Here is a 16016-nt window from a genome sequence, read left to right on the forward strand (position 1 = left end):
GATGCTGATGGTCCTGCAACAGAAACCGGAGGAATAGGAAGCTGTAAATGCTCTATTCCCACATAAGACTCGGAAGCACAACAGCGATGTGTGAGCCAGAAGAGGAAGGCTACAGCTGTCTGCCATACGAGGGAGTTCTAGAGAGAATAAGCAAGTGGAACTTCAGTGTAACACAGTACTGCAAGTACCTAAAACTAAGCGCTAGGAAGGAGACTACACAACCCATCTGCCTAGAGAGATTCCTAAATTGCTTCCAGGCTAGCCAGCTCCTGTGCCATCTGTAATCTGGACCCTGGACTGCATTTGCCAAGCAAAGTAAAGGTAAAGAAACTGCACCCTGTTGTGTCCATGCCTTCTTCCTGCAAACTCTCCAGCACTGCTACATCTCTATGCCAAACACTACACCCTCTTCCTTAACACCTACCCTCTTCATCTACTCTGCCCTGGGACTACAGCCCTTCCTGTGGAGGGCTACACCATCATTGCTGCACCCCACCATCTGTCCCAGAGGATCTATCCACAGCGTCGGCTTAACATCTTTATTGCCAAACACCACAGGTGGCGTCACGAATCATTCACTCATAAACTTTATTCCATCACTTCATCCCTTTTACATGGGCGCCCAGGGCCATGGACAGGGTCACCGCTGCTGTGACATTCCCCTCTGAGAGACCGGCCCGGTACCGAGTACCCCACAGCCCTGTGAGGGCGACCCACATGTAATTCTGGCATTTCAAATCTTTTTTTTTACAATGTTTTCCATGTGGATTATTTAAAAGGAATCTGTCTGTAGGATCAATCTTCCTAAGATGTCTACATAGGCAAGTAGGTCATAGAAAGCTGAATATAATAATACCTTGATATCTGTGATCCTATGTTTTATTCCAGAGAAATCCATGTTTTTATTATATGCAAATCGCCAGTCAAGAGCTATGGGCCAAATATACAGTTGTGTGAAAAAGTGTTTGCCCCCTTCCTGATTTCCTATTTTTTTGCATGTTCATTACACTTAAGTGTTTCAGATCACCCATAAAATTTCAATATTAGACAAAGATGACACAAGTAAACACTAAATGCAGTTTTTAAATAAAGGTATTTAATGTGAAGTGAAAAAGTAATACAAATATAAATTTATTGTGGCTTATCACAACTTTGGGAAGCTGAGTTCAAATTCCCTAGCCACACCCAGGCCTGATTAAAGCCACACCTGTTCTCAATCATGAAATCATTTAAAAAGAATCTGCTTGACCAAGTGAAGTAGACGAAAAGATCATCAAAAACTAGACGTCATGCAGCGATCCAAAGAAATTTTTAAGCAAATGAGAAGCAAAGTAATTGAGATCTAACAGTCTAGAAAATGTTATAAAGCCATTTCATGACTCCACCTTAACAATGACCTGCATGGCAGAGTTTCAAGATGAAAACCACTGCTCAGCAATATGAACATAAAGGCTTGTCTCAGTTTTGCAAGAAAACATCTCGATGATCCCCAAGACTTTTGGGAGAATACTCTGTGGACTTATGAGACAAAAGTTTAACTTTATGGAAGGTGTATGTCCTATTACATCTGGTGTGAAAGTAACACAGCATTTCAGAAAATGAACATGATACCAGCAGTAAAATATGATGGTGATATTGTGATGATCTTGAGCTCGTTTGCTGCCTCAGGACCTGGAAGGCTTGCTGTGGTGAAGGGAACCATTAATTCTACTGTCTACCAAAAAATCCTGAAGGAGAATGTCCAGCCATTTGTTGATGACTTCAAGTTGAAGCACACTTGGGCTAGGCAGGAGGACCATGATCCAAAATACACCAGCAAGTCAACCTCTGAATTGCTTAAGAAAAACAAAATTAAGACTTTGGAGTGGCCTATCATAGAATGATAGAATGATAGAGTTGGAAGGGAAATCCAGCGTCATCTACTCCAACCCTCTGCTCAATGTAGGATTCACTAAATCTTCTTAGACAGATGTCTGTCCAGCCTGTGTTTGAAGACTTCCATTGAAGGAGAACTCACCACCTCTCGTGCTAGCCTTTTCCATTCGTTGATCACCCTCACTGTCAAAAAGTTTTTTCTAATATCTGATCTGTACCTTCTCCCTTTCAGTTTCATCCCATTGCTTCTAGTCTTTCTTTGTGTAAATGAGAATAAAACTGATCCCTCTACGGTTGACATGCCTTCAAATATCTGTAGACAGATATTAAGTCTCCTCTCAGTCTTCTCTTTTGAAAGCTTAACATTCCCATATACACATGTGCTTCTCACAAAATTAGAATATCAGCAAAAAGTTAATTTATTTCAGTTCTTCAATACAAAAAGTGAAACTCAAATATTATCTAGAGTCATTAGAAACAGAGTGATCTATTTCAAGTGTTTATTTCTGTTAGTGTTGATAATCATGGCTTACAGCCAATAAAAACCCAAAAGTCATTATTTCAGTAAATTAGAATACTTTATAACACCAGCCTGAAAAAATGATTTTAAAATCAGAAATGTTGGCATACTGAAAAGTTTATTAAGTAAATGCACTCAATACTTGGTCGGGGCTCCTTTTGCATCAATTACTGCATCAATGCGGCATGGCATGGAGGCGATCAGCCTGTGGCACTGCTGAGGTGTTAAGGAAGCCCAGGCTGCTTTGATAGCAGCCCTCAGCTCATCTGCATTATTGGGTCTTGTGCCTCTTATCTTCCTCTTGACAATTCCCCAGAGGGTATGCATAAGTTTGCTGGGGTTGTGGTTAGGGTTATGGTTAGGGCTGGGATTAGGGTTAGGGGTGTGTTGGGGTTAGGGTTGGAGGTAGAATTGAGGGGTTTCCACTGTTTAGGCACATCAGGGGGTCTCCAAACACGACATGGCGCCACCATTGATTCCAGCAAATTTTGCGTTCAATAAGTCAAACGGTGCTCTCTCACTTCCGAGCCCTGACGTGTGCCCAAACAATGGTTTGCCCCAACATATGGGGCATCAGCATAATCAGGACAAATTGCACACCAACTTTGGGGGACTAATTTCTCCTGTTACCCTAGGGAAAATTAAAAAATGGGGCTAAAAAATCATTTTGTGGAAACATTTTTTTTTTTATTTTCACGGCTCTGCATTATAAACTTCTGTGAAGGACTAAGGGGTTCAAAGTGCTCACCACAAATCTAGATAAGCTCCTTGGGTGGTCTAGTTTCCAAAATGTGGTCACATGTGGGGGGTTTCTACTGTTTAGGCACATCAAGAGCTCTGCAAACTCAACATGACGCCCACAGACCATTCCATCAAAGTCTGCATTCCCAAACATCACTACGTCCCTTTCGAGCCCAAACAGTGGTCCCACCCACATATGGGGTACCAGGGTACTCAGGACAAATTGGACAACAGCTTTTGGGGTCTAATTTCTCCTGTTACTCTACTGAACATAAAACACTGCGGGCAAAAAAATAATTTTTGTGGAAAAAAAAATATTTTTTATTTTCACGGCTCTGCATTATACCAGAAAAAAATGTAGGCATTGCTCCCACTTAGCCAGAATCCTACTCCACACTGATGAGGGGCAACACCCCAAAACAGCTGTCTGTGGATGGACACCTGGCCTTGGTATTTCCCTTGTCATATCTGTAAACTCGTAAAGAGCTGGATATTGACTTAAAGGGCCACTTAATATGGTGGTAATGGTGGTTTCCGAAAGGAGCCACTCCTTGGCTGGGACCTTCCCTGGATGAAGATCTGGTTATTCCCGTGTTTGAGACTCTTAAATGAGGCTCCATGGACTTTATTTGCATATTTGTATTTCCCAGGGAGCAATGCACCTAGGATTTCACTGATTAAGCGCCTTTGCCGGCTGCCGCAGTGTTTTCTTTGACTGATCTCCCTGAGGTCAGTGATTGTTTTGTGATGTTGGTCTACTAGGCATTGCTCCCACTTAGCCAGAATCCAACTCCACACTGATGAGGGGCAACTCCCTGAAACAGCTGTCTGTGGATGTTACCTGGCCTTGGTATTTCCCTTGTCATATCTGTAAACTCGTAAAGAGCTGGATATTGCCTTAAAGGGCCACTTAATATGGTGGTAATGGTGGTTCTGAAAGGAGCCACTCCTTGGCTGGGTCCTTCCCTGGAGGAAGATCTGGCTATTCCCGTGTTTAAGACTCTTAAATGAGGCTCCATGGACTTTATTTGCATATTTGTATTTCCCAGGGAGCAATGCACCTAGGATTTCACTGATTAAGCACCTTTGCCGGCTGCCGCAGTGTTTTCTTTGACTGGTCTCCCTGAGGTCAGTGATTGTTTTGTGATGATGGTCTACTAGGCATTACTCCCACTTAGCCGGAATCCAACTCCACACTGATGAGGGGCAACTCCCTGAAACAGCTGTCTGTGGATGGTACCTGGCCTTGGTATTTCCCTTGTCATATCTGTAAACTCGTAAAGAGCTGGATTATTGACTTAAAGGGCCACTTAATATGGTGGTAATGGTGGTTTCTGAAAGGAGCCACTCCTTGGCTGGGTCCTTCCCTGGAGGAAGATCTGGCTATTCCCATGTTTGAGACTCTTAAATGAGGCTCCATGGACTTTATTTGCATATTTGTATTTCCCAGGGAGCAATGCACCTAGGATTTCAATGACTAAGCACCTTTGCCGGCTGCCGCAGTGTTTTCTTTGACTGTTCTCCCTGAGGTCAGTGATTGTTTTGTGATGTTAGAAAAAAATTTTTGGCACTCAACTTTTTGTCATAAATGAAGAGTTTTATTTGCAGTCACATATAAACGATGACATAAATATTTGATACATTTGTGCTGACATTTATTTTCAGATCTTCAGCAGTTTAGTGAGCAAGAGCAGTATTGGTAGGTCCACTTTGTTCTTTCTCTTCCTTTGTCCAAACCTCACCTTTTATTGTTTAACTCATCCTCCCAAGCACTAATGCACTGTGCACTGAAGTTTTTCTTTTGTTTTGTTTTTCATTTAGTTACTGATCCTATTTGTGGCATCTGATTTGTCTGTATATATTTTTATTGACCTTGCAGTGTACTGATGAAGGCTTACTGTTACAGCGAAACGTTTATATGTGACTGCAAATAAAACTCTTCACTTATGACTAGTGTTGAGCATTCCGATACTGCAAATATCGGGTATCGGCCGATATTCACTGTATCGGAATTTCGATACCGAGTACCGATATTTTTTCAATATTGGATACCGGAATCGGAAGTTCCCATAATGCTATGAGCCACTGTTGTGGCTGATTGGCTGCTGAAATGATGTCATCATGATGCGCGGTCTGTGCGCATCATGATGTGTGGTCTGTGCCGACTGTGGGGGGGTCTGTACGGGCCTGTCGGGGGCCTGTGCCGGCTGTCGGGGGTCTGTACGGGCCTGCCGGGGGCCTCTGCCGGCTGCCGGTGGTCTGTGCGGGCCTGCCAGGGGTCTTGTGTGTGTGCAGGCATCGGCCGATGGGACTACAAGTCCCATCGGGCTATGCCTGCTACAATGACAATGACTACAGTAGTAGTCCCATCATCCGGCTAATGTGTTGAATGTAAAAAAAAAAAAAAAGCAAACATACTACATGCTTACTACATACATACTACATATATACAACATTCATACAACATACATACATACTACATACATACTACATATATACTACATTCATACAACATACATATATGCTACATACATACTACATACAGTATATACTACATTCATACAACATACATACATACTGCATGCTACTTACATGCTACACATATACTACATTCATACAACATACATATATACTACATATATACTACATTCATACTACATACATACTGCATATATGCTACATTCATACAACATACATACATACTACATACATATAAACTACATTCATACAACATACATACATACTACATACATACAACATGCTGCATACATACAACATATATACTACATACATACTACGTACATGCTACATACAACATACATACTACATACAATGCATTCATACATTCATACAATACATACACACTAGATATATACTACATTCATACAACATACATACATAGTACATGCTACATACATACTACATACATTCAACATGCTACAGACATACAACATACATACATACATACTACATACTACATACATACTACATACATACTGCATAAAATACATTCTGTGAGAATCATGTGGGAATAGTGGATGAGGGCAGGTATATCTCGCCCAGATTCCTTTCCTATGTGGCCTAGTCTGGTCAGTATCGCACCTGCTTACTAATGGATAATGGGAGGTGGATATAAAAGGATGCCAGGTGGTTGTGTGAGTGTCTCAGCCTGGGAACACAGAGAGCTTGTCTGTGTGAGAGACACACACATGAGTGAAAGCAGTGCCCACTGCAACTGTGGTTTGGCTGGACGGGAGAAGCCCGCCAGTTGGTAGTTAGGTTGTCCATTGTTTAGTTAGTGCCGGACAGGCAAGGATTTGTTTTATGTTTTATTTCCTTTTGCATTGCTTTCACTATTAATAAACCTGACCCAGGGTCAGTTACACCCGAATCCCAGCTCTGCGCCTGAGTTTCATGCAGAACGCACGTGACCTTTGACCCCAGCAAAGGCGATCCCGGAGTGTTTTATCACATTGTGGTGGAGAACGCGGGCATCACGTTGCAAGCATGAGCATGGAGGACATGGTGAAAGCGCTGGTACAGTCCACCGCCGTCCAGCAAGAAGCTAATCGGGTGATGATGGCCCAGCTGAAGGAGTTGGTGGACATGACACTTACCGATCGTTCACTTCTCCAGCAGGTGGCGCAGCGCTTAGCAAGCTTACCTGAGGTTAACCTGGAAGCAGAGTCGAGAGTGATTCACGTGGGTCGGTACTGGCAGAAGATGACGACCGAAGATGACGTCGAAGCATACCTGACCACGTTTGAACGGACGGCGGTGCGAGAAAAATGGCCGAAGGCACGATGGGCCGGCCTGATTGCCCCGTTTCTTTCCGGTGAGGCCCAAAAGGCTTATTATGACTTAGAACCTGAAGCCGCGCAGGACTTTGACAAATTGAAAGCCGAGATCTTGGCCCGGCTGGGAGTGACGACCGCTGTCCGTGCACAGAGAGTGCATCAATGGACTTATCAGCCGGAAAAACCACCGCGGTCACAGATGTTCGACCTGATCCACGTGACGAAGAAGTGGCTACAACCCGAGGTGTTGACAGCGCCAGAGATAATCCAGAGAGTCATCATGGACAAGTACCTGAGAGCTCTACCGCCAGCCCTGAGGAAGTGGGTAAGCCATGGAAATCCTACGACGGCAGATCAACTGGTGGATCTGGTTGAACGTTACTCCGTGGCGGAAGGACTCCGAGACGACGTTACCCCACCTCGTTCTTCATCATCTCCACGTGGAACCGGTAAGACTGTTCCAGGGAGTAGGGGAGATGGAAAAATCCCTAAGACAGTGGGGGAGGAAAATGGGACTGCCCGCACTGCGGGGCCGAGAGTAACGAACTATGGTCTAAGCAAGGGGCCCGATAGGTGTTTCCGCTGCCAAGAGATGGGACATATTGCTGCGAACTGTCCGGTCACTACTGAACCCATGCAGTGCGACGTCACAGACTCTAAAAACCGCATGTCTATGGTTGCACGGGTAGTGAGTGTGAATGCCGGTCAAAAGGATGCGGAAAAACACTTATGTGATTTAACTGTTGATGGCAAAAATGTGGTGGCATTGTTAGACTCGGGAAGTGTGGTGACTCTGGTGAAGGCCAGTCTGGTGTCAGCCCCGACTGGACCATCAGACAAATTTTCTGTAACGTGTGTGCATGGAGACACCTGTTCGTACCTCACCACGGTCATATGCATTACTACTTCCTATGGGTCTGTGCAACATAAAGTGGGACTCGTCCCGGCGTTATTGCATGATGTTATCCTGGGCCGGGATTTTCCCCACTTCTGGCAATTGTGGGAGAATCAGTTGATGCCCTCGGTTAATAGTGTATATGATTCTTCTCCCAGGGTGCGTGGGGGTCTCAAACCCCTGGAAGATGTCTCCCCGGAAGACTCGGGGGAAGAGTCTGCGGGAAATGACCTGCAGTTCCCGTTTTCAGTCATGGCGGGTGATACGGAGGAGACCGGGGAAGAGGAGGAGGCCGACAGCCGTCCACCTCCCCGTTTGCCGGATTTAGAAGTTCAGAAAGATGACTTCCAAAGCGAGCAAATAAAGGATCCTACCCTTTCTCAGGCTAGGACAAATGTAAAAGTGATAAATGGAGTACCCGTCGAACCTGGCTCTAGGCTGGCATATCCTTACATGGTTCTGGAGAATGATTTACTCTATCAGATAGAGAAAAAGGGGGAAGATACGGTGCAACTATTAGTCGTGCCAAAACCCTACCGGCGGCAGGTGCTGGACCTGGCCCACGGACATGTGATGGGAGGTCACCTGGGAGTCCAGAAAACCACCGAAAGGATATTACACTGTTTTGTTTGGCCAGGCATGCATCACGATATTCGTGTATATTGTGAGTCTTGTCCTGACTGCCAAGCCTCTGCACCTAAGCCCCGGTTCTGTAGCCCTTTGGTACCCCTACCTATTATTGAAGTCCCGTTTGAGAGGATTGGGATGGATTTAGTTGGGCCCCTTCCACGGTCTGCACGTGGACACCAACATATCCTGGTCATCTTGGATTATGCCACCCGTTACCCAGAGGCCATCCCTTTGCGTAACACGGCCACCAAGACGATTGCCAAGGAACTGGTGCATGTGTTTAGCCAGGTCGGTATACCAAAACAGATACTCACCGACCAGGGGACCCCCTTTATGTCCAGGATAATGAAGGAGCTCTGCCGATTGTTACAAATCGAACCGTTACACACATCCGTGTATCACCCTCAAACAGACGGGTTGGTTGAACGGTTCAATAAAACTCTGAAGCATATGCTGAGAAAGGTGATAGACAAGGATGGGAAGAACTGGGACTATTTACTACCGTATTTGCTTTTTTCCATCAGGGAAGTACCCCAGTCTTCCACGGGATTCTCGCCTTTCGAGTTATTGTACGCACGACGTCCTCGCGGACTGTTAGACGTTGCAAAAGAAACCTGGGAGGGTCAGGTCACTCCGTTTAAAACGGTGATAGATCACGTCACACAAATGCAGGACCGTATTGCGGCTGTTATGCCTATCGTCAAAGAACACATGATACAGGCTCAAGGAGCCCAAAAAAGAATCTATGATAGGGGCGCCAAGATCCGTACGTTTGCACCCGGAGATAGGGTGTTGATCCTGGTCCCCACGGTGGACAGTAAGTTCCTGGCAAAGTGGCAGGGCCCCTTTGAGATCAAGGAAAGAGTTGGTGAAGTAAATTACAAAGTATACCAGGCAGGTAAACGGAAACCTGAACAGATTTATCATGTAAATCTGATAAAGCCCTGGAAGGATCGGTCTGCCTTGTCAGCGGAGCTGGCCCGTCCCGTCTGCTCACATACCGTACCGGAGGTACGGGTTGCAGAGACTCTCTCTGAGCGGCAAAAGACTGAGGTCAGGCAGTTTTTACTTCACAACCAAAAGTTTTTCTCAGAAAAACCCAGGCAGACTAAGCTAATGAAACATGACATCGTAACGGAACCTGGTGTCACGGTTCACGTAAAGCCCTACCGAATCCCGGAAGCGCGCCGTGAAGCCGTTTCCCGAGAAGTGAAGGCAATGTAAGAGTTAGGAGTCATTGAGGAATCGCACAGTGCGTGGTCCAGCCCGATTGTGCTAATTCCTAAACCGGACGGCACCATCCGGTTCTGCAATGACTTCAGGAAACTGAATGCGGTCTCAAAATTTGATGCCTATCCTATGCCCCGGGTCGACGAGTTAATAGATCGGTTAGGAAAAGCCTGGTATTTTACGACCCTAGATCTAACAAAGGGGTATTGGCAGATCCCTCTGGCGGAGGCTGCCAGAGAAAAGACGGCATTTGCTACCCCAGAAGGTCTATTTCAGTATGTGTATATGTCGTTTGGACTGCACGGAGCACCGGCGACCTTCCAGAGACTGATGGATCGAGTCCTGAGGCCACATAGGCAGTACGCTTCGGCCTATTTGGACGACATTGTCATTTACAGCTTGGACTGGGAGACTCATCTCCAGAAAGTACAAGCTGTGATTGACGACCTGTGGGAGGCAGGTCTAACCGCAAACCCCAAGAAATGTCACATCGGGCTAGAAGAAGCCCGGTATTTGGGGTATGTAATTGGGAGGGGTGTTGTTAAACCCCAGGTTGATAAGATTCAGGCGGTTCAGGACTGGCCACAACCTGTCAACAAGAAGCAGGTGCAAGCCTTCCTGGGGATCGCCGGCTATTATCGCCGGTTCATACCCAATTTTGCAGCCATCGCTACCCCCCTGACGGATCTTACAAAAGGGAAAGACTCCGTCATGATTAAATGTAGTTTAGCGGCTGAAGAAGCCTTCCATAGCCTAAAACGGGCACTTTGCTCTCAGCCCGTACTGGTGACTCCGGACTTCCGCAGCGAGTTTGTGGTACAAACGGATGCCTCTGATACCGGTATCGGGGCCGTACTGTCACAAGTGAGGGACGGAGTGGAACACCCGGTCCTCTATCTCAGCAGGAAGCTGAATAAACACGAGCAAAGGTATGCAGTCGTGGAAAAAGAGTGCCTAGCCATTAAGTGGGCTCTAGAGGCCCTCAAATATTACCTGGTGGGCCGAAAGTTCAGGCTGATCACTGACCATGCCCCTCTCAAGTGGATGCACTTGAACAAGGAACGGAATAGCCGGGTGACCCGGTGGTTCCTGGCCCTGCAGGCCTACACTTTTACGGTGGAGCACCGCCCAGGGGTACAAATGGGGAATGCAGATGCCCTGTCCCGAGTGCACTGTTTGGCGGGTGTCATTGCTCGACCGGAGTGGTCTGAGCAGAGGGGGGGAATATGTGAGAATCATGTGGGAATAGTGGATGAGGGCAGGTATATCTCGCCCAGATTCCTTTCCTATGTGGCCTAGTCTGGTCAGTATCGCACCTGCTTACTAATGGATAATGGGAGGTGGATATAAAAGGATGCCAGGTGGTTGTGTGAGTGTCTCAGCCTGGGAACACAGAGAGCTTGTCTGTGTGAGAGACACACACGTGAGTGAAAGCAGTGCCCACTGCAACTGTGGTTTGGCTGGACGGGAGAAGCCCGCCAGTTGGTAGTTAGGTTGTCCATTGTTTAGTTAGTGCCGGACAGGCAAGGATTTGTTTTATGTTTTATTTCCTTTTGCATTGCTTTGACTATTAATAAACCTGACCCAGGGTCAGTTACACCCGAATCCCAGCTCTGCGCCTGAGTTTCATGCGGAACGCACGTGACCTTTGACCCCAGCAAAGGCGATCCCGGAGTGTTTTATCACAATTCACACATTCATACAATACATACATATAGACATACAGTACATATAACATAGAGTACATACTCACCATTACTTGTCACTTTGATCGCCGAAGCCAGTGTCATCTATGAAAAAAATTAGAAAATAACAAACAAGCGATATACTCCCTGATCCGCAGAAATCCACGAGGGTCCCACTCCGATTTCCCGTGTAGAACAGCAGCATCAGCTGATGCAACCGCTCTCTAGGGGGCTCCAGGAATCCAATGACGGGAGGTAGGTATCCTTCCGCACTGTATTCCTCCGCCACTGTAAAAAAATAGTCCCTAGTCTCACTTTTGGCATTGCTGTGTGAGAAAGTTCCCACGCAGCTTTTGCCATAAAGTGAGACTAGGGACTATTTTTTTACAGTGGCGGAGGAATACAGTGCGGAAGGTCGCCCCGCTCTCTAGGGGCTTCAGGATAAAGACGGGAGGTAGTTATCCTTCCGCACTGTATTCCTCCGCCACTGTAAAAAAATAGTCCCTAGTCTCACTTTATGGCAAAAGCTGCGTGGGAACTTTCTCACACAGCAATGCCAAAAGTGAGACTAGGGACTATTTTTTTACAGTGGCGGAGGAATACAGTACGGAAGGATACCTACTTCCCATCATTGGATTCCTGGAGCCCCCTAGAGAGCAGTTGCATCAGCTGATGCTGCTGTTCTACACGGGAAATCGGAGTGGGACCCTCGTGGATTTCTGGGAATCAGGGAGTATATCGCTTGTTTCTTATTTTCCAATTTTTTTCATAGATGACACTGGCTTCGGGGAACAAAGTGACAAGTAATGGTGAGAATGTACTCTATGTTATATGTACTGTATGTCTATATGTATGTATTGTATGAATGTATGAATGTATGGTATGTAGTATGTATGTTGTATGTATGTTGTATGTCTGTAGCATGTTTTTTGTATGTAGTATGTTCTATGTATGTATGCATGTTGTATGAATGTAGTATATATGTAGTATGTATGTATTGTATTAATGTATTGTATGTAGTATGCATGTTGTATGTAGTATGTATGTAGTATGTATGTTGTATGTCTATAGCATGTTGTATGTATGTAGTATGTATGCAGTATGTAGTATGCATGTATGTATGTTGTATGAATGTAGTATATATGTAGTATGTATGTATGTTGTATGAATGTAGTATATATTAAGTATGTATATAGTATGTAGTATGTAGTATGAATGTTGTATATATGTAGTATGTATGTAGTAGGCATGTATGTATGTTGTATGAATGTAGTATATATGTAGTATGTATGTAGCATGTATGTATGTTGTATGAATGTATTATATATGTAGTATGTATGTATGCTGTATGAATGTTGTATATATGTAGTATGTATGTTGTATGAATGTAGTATATATGAAGTATGCATGTAGTATGTATGTATGTTGTATGAATGTAGTATATATGAAGTATGCATGTAGTATGTAGTATGTATGTATGTATGTTGTATGAATGTAGTATATATGAAGTATGCATGTAGTATGTATTATGTATGTTGTATGAATGTTGTATATATGTAGTATGTATGTAGTATGTATGGTTTTTTTTACATTCAACACATTAGCCGGATGATGGGACTACTACTGTCCCATCATTGGCTAATGTGTCAATCACTGTCATTATAGCAGGCATAGCCCGATGGGACTTGTAGTCCCATTAGACGATGCCTGCACGCACACAAGACCCCCGGCAGGCCCGCACAGACCACCGGCAGCTGGCAACAGGCTCTCGGCAGGCCCGTACAGACCCCTGACAGCCGGCACAGGCCCCCGGCAGGCCCGTACAGACCCCCGACAGCTGGCACAGGCCCCCGGCAGGCCCGTACAGACCCTCGACAGCCGACACAGGCCCCCGGCAGGCCTGTACAGACCCCCGGCAGGCCCGCATAGACCCTGCCTGCACACACAGACACGCGCCCGCCCACGCACCGCCCACACTCCTCCCCCCTCCCGAACTGGATGTACAAGGAAAGAAAGGGTTTTTTTAATTCCGATATTTCTGTCCCATTGACTTGAATGGGACTTCCGGTATCGGAATCGGCGATACCCGATACTTTTTGGGTATCGGGCCGATCCAATCCGATCCGATATTTTTCTATATCGGATGGTATCGCGCAACACTAGATATGACAAAAAGTTGAGTGCCAAAAATTTTTTTCTGGTATCTATTCTGGTGTGGGAACCTTCTTTTGTGCACCAACACAATTGTGCCACGATATACTTGTAACAGTCTCACCCACGTGTGCACACTGGCTACTATGTCCTCCTTGACTTTCTCATATAATCAAGAAGAAACTAATGCGATTCTTTTAAGCTTAATTTTTCTAGTGAATTCCTCAAAGTCCCACCTAAGGAGACGAGAGCAAGAGACCTGGAGCGTGAACTAAGACACCTGATGAACCTTGAACTTCACTGTGCGACATTATCAGAATACCTCCGAGTCCAGCGCATCCCTAGAGGACTCAGGGTCCCACTACGACCCACCTTCTCAGTGACTCCCCGGACTTCTGTCAGAAGTTTGAGCAAATATTGAATAAATGCTCATTTGACTTAATGACTCTTAGTGTTGAACATTTACAGGCGGCTATCAACACCAGTCCAGATACGATTAAGAACATTGAGTCACAATTAGCTTCTTCTAGTATGACTGAGGAACTTTAGCTTTAAGAGATAAACTTAAGGGGTCATAGATCAACATAAACGGGACACAGAGCAGAGGAAGAGGATTAAATTCCAGAGAGACACTGAAGATTATAATAATAATAGGGTGTACCATTGGCGTTATAATATCGCCTCTCAATCTAACTCCTCCAGGTTTGATCATCAATCCTCTAATGATCTTTCAACACCAGGCTCGGAGACAGACAAAAGAAATTATCGTTCAGGATCATCACATTTTTTAGATCAACGCAGAAGACGCCCATGCAGAAGAGGGTCCACCGGAGCCAACGGAGGAAGAGGCTCAGATTCCTACAGGATAACGATTCCCAGGTACAGATTCCCTAGTAATTAATATCTCTTCTAGGTCTCTCAGTATTGCAGAAAATAATCTTCTGCAAAAGGGTTTATGTTATTGCCCTTCATTCAGAATGAGTATTTTTCAAATGGACATGGACCTACAATGGTTTTATCGCCGTATAAGACTCTTAGTACATTTTGCAAAAAAGGACAAAGAGGTATTTCCTCCTCTATCTACTACTCCTTGTCCTATCTCTATCGACCGTCTGGGGCTCCACAATAGGAGCACATACTGGCCTCCTCTTGGCTCACATGCGGTGGAATCCTTTATTGAATTCATTGATAAAGCATTCTTCAAACTACGTCAGGACATCGAGAATGGGAGACTACATGTTTCCCCTAACCTCGATGTAGTAGATTTCCAAGCAATAGAAGCCCTTCGGAGAGACCCCAACATCATTATTAAACCCGCCGATAAATGCGGGGCGATTGTTGTAATGGACAGACAGGACTACTTGAAAGAGGTGATGCGCCAACTCAGCGACAGTTCAGTCTATACAATATTACCACATTATCCCATAAAAAGTGTCATAGATTCTATTAACACTATTATTACTGATTATACCCTCAGAGGGGTGATTGACACAAAAACATGTGACTTCCTGACAAAGACGGATCCCATTACTCCACTGTTTTACATTCTTCCAAAGGTACATAAGAGATTGGAGTGTCCACCGGGCTGACCCATAGTGGCGTCGACAGAATCCATTATGTCACCACTGTCTATACTTTTGGAGAAAATACTTACTCCCCTCACACGCCAAGCGCCATCCTTTCTACTTGATACAGGGGATTTCCTTCAGGTTATACATTCTTTAGGCCACATTCCTAGAAACTCCCTTTTAGTGTCCTTTGACGTTAAAGACCTTTATACTTCAATTCCACATGACTTGGGCATTAGCTGTGTCAAACGATTATTAAGATCTGAAATGAATAGTGACACAGTCAATTTTTGCATTGAGTTACTTTCAGTGGTACTCACCAAAAACTACTTCCTCTTTGAGGATACATTTTATTTACAGAGGAAGGGGACAGCGATGGGGTCTAACGTCGCACCACCTTATGCAAATACATTCATGTCGACCTTTGAGGACGAAATAGTGTATTCCAACCCTCTTTTTAAGACCCACTGCTTAATATGGAAAAGATTCATAGACGATATTTTTTGCATCTGGACAGGTCCACCACACACATTGGAGGAGTTTTATAACACCTTAAATACGGCCTGGTCTGGCTTGTCTTTTACCATCACGAGTGATGTACATGATATACTTGTAACATACAAGTATATACAGATATACAGTTGTGCCACGATATACTTGTAACAGGCTCTGCATTATATACTTTAGTGAAACTCTAGGGGGTTTAAAGTTCTCACAACACATCTATAAAAGTTGAGGATCTGGTTTCCAAAATGGGGTCACTTATGGGGGGTTTCTACTGTTTAGGCACATCAGGGGCTCTGCAAATGCAACATGACACCCACAGACCATTCCATCAAAGTCTGCATTCCAAAACGGCACTCATTCCCTTCTAAGCTCTGCCATGGCCCAAACAATGGTTACCCCCACATATGGGGTATCAGT

This window comes from Dendrobates tinctorius, unplaced genomic scaffold (genome assembly GCF_039654945.1).
Source record: "Dendrobates tinctorius isolate UK_male_01 unplaced genomic scaffold, ASM3965494v1 ptg000082l, whole genome shotgun sequence".
Classification (NCBI taxonomy): Eukaryota; Metazoa; Chordata; class Amphibia; order Anura; family Dendrobatidae; genus Dendrobates; species Dendrobates tinctorius.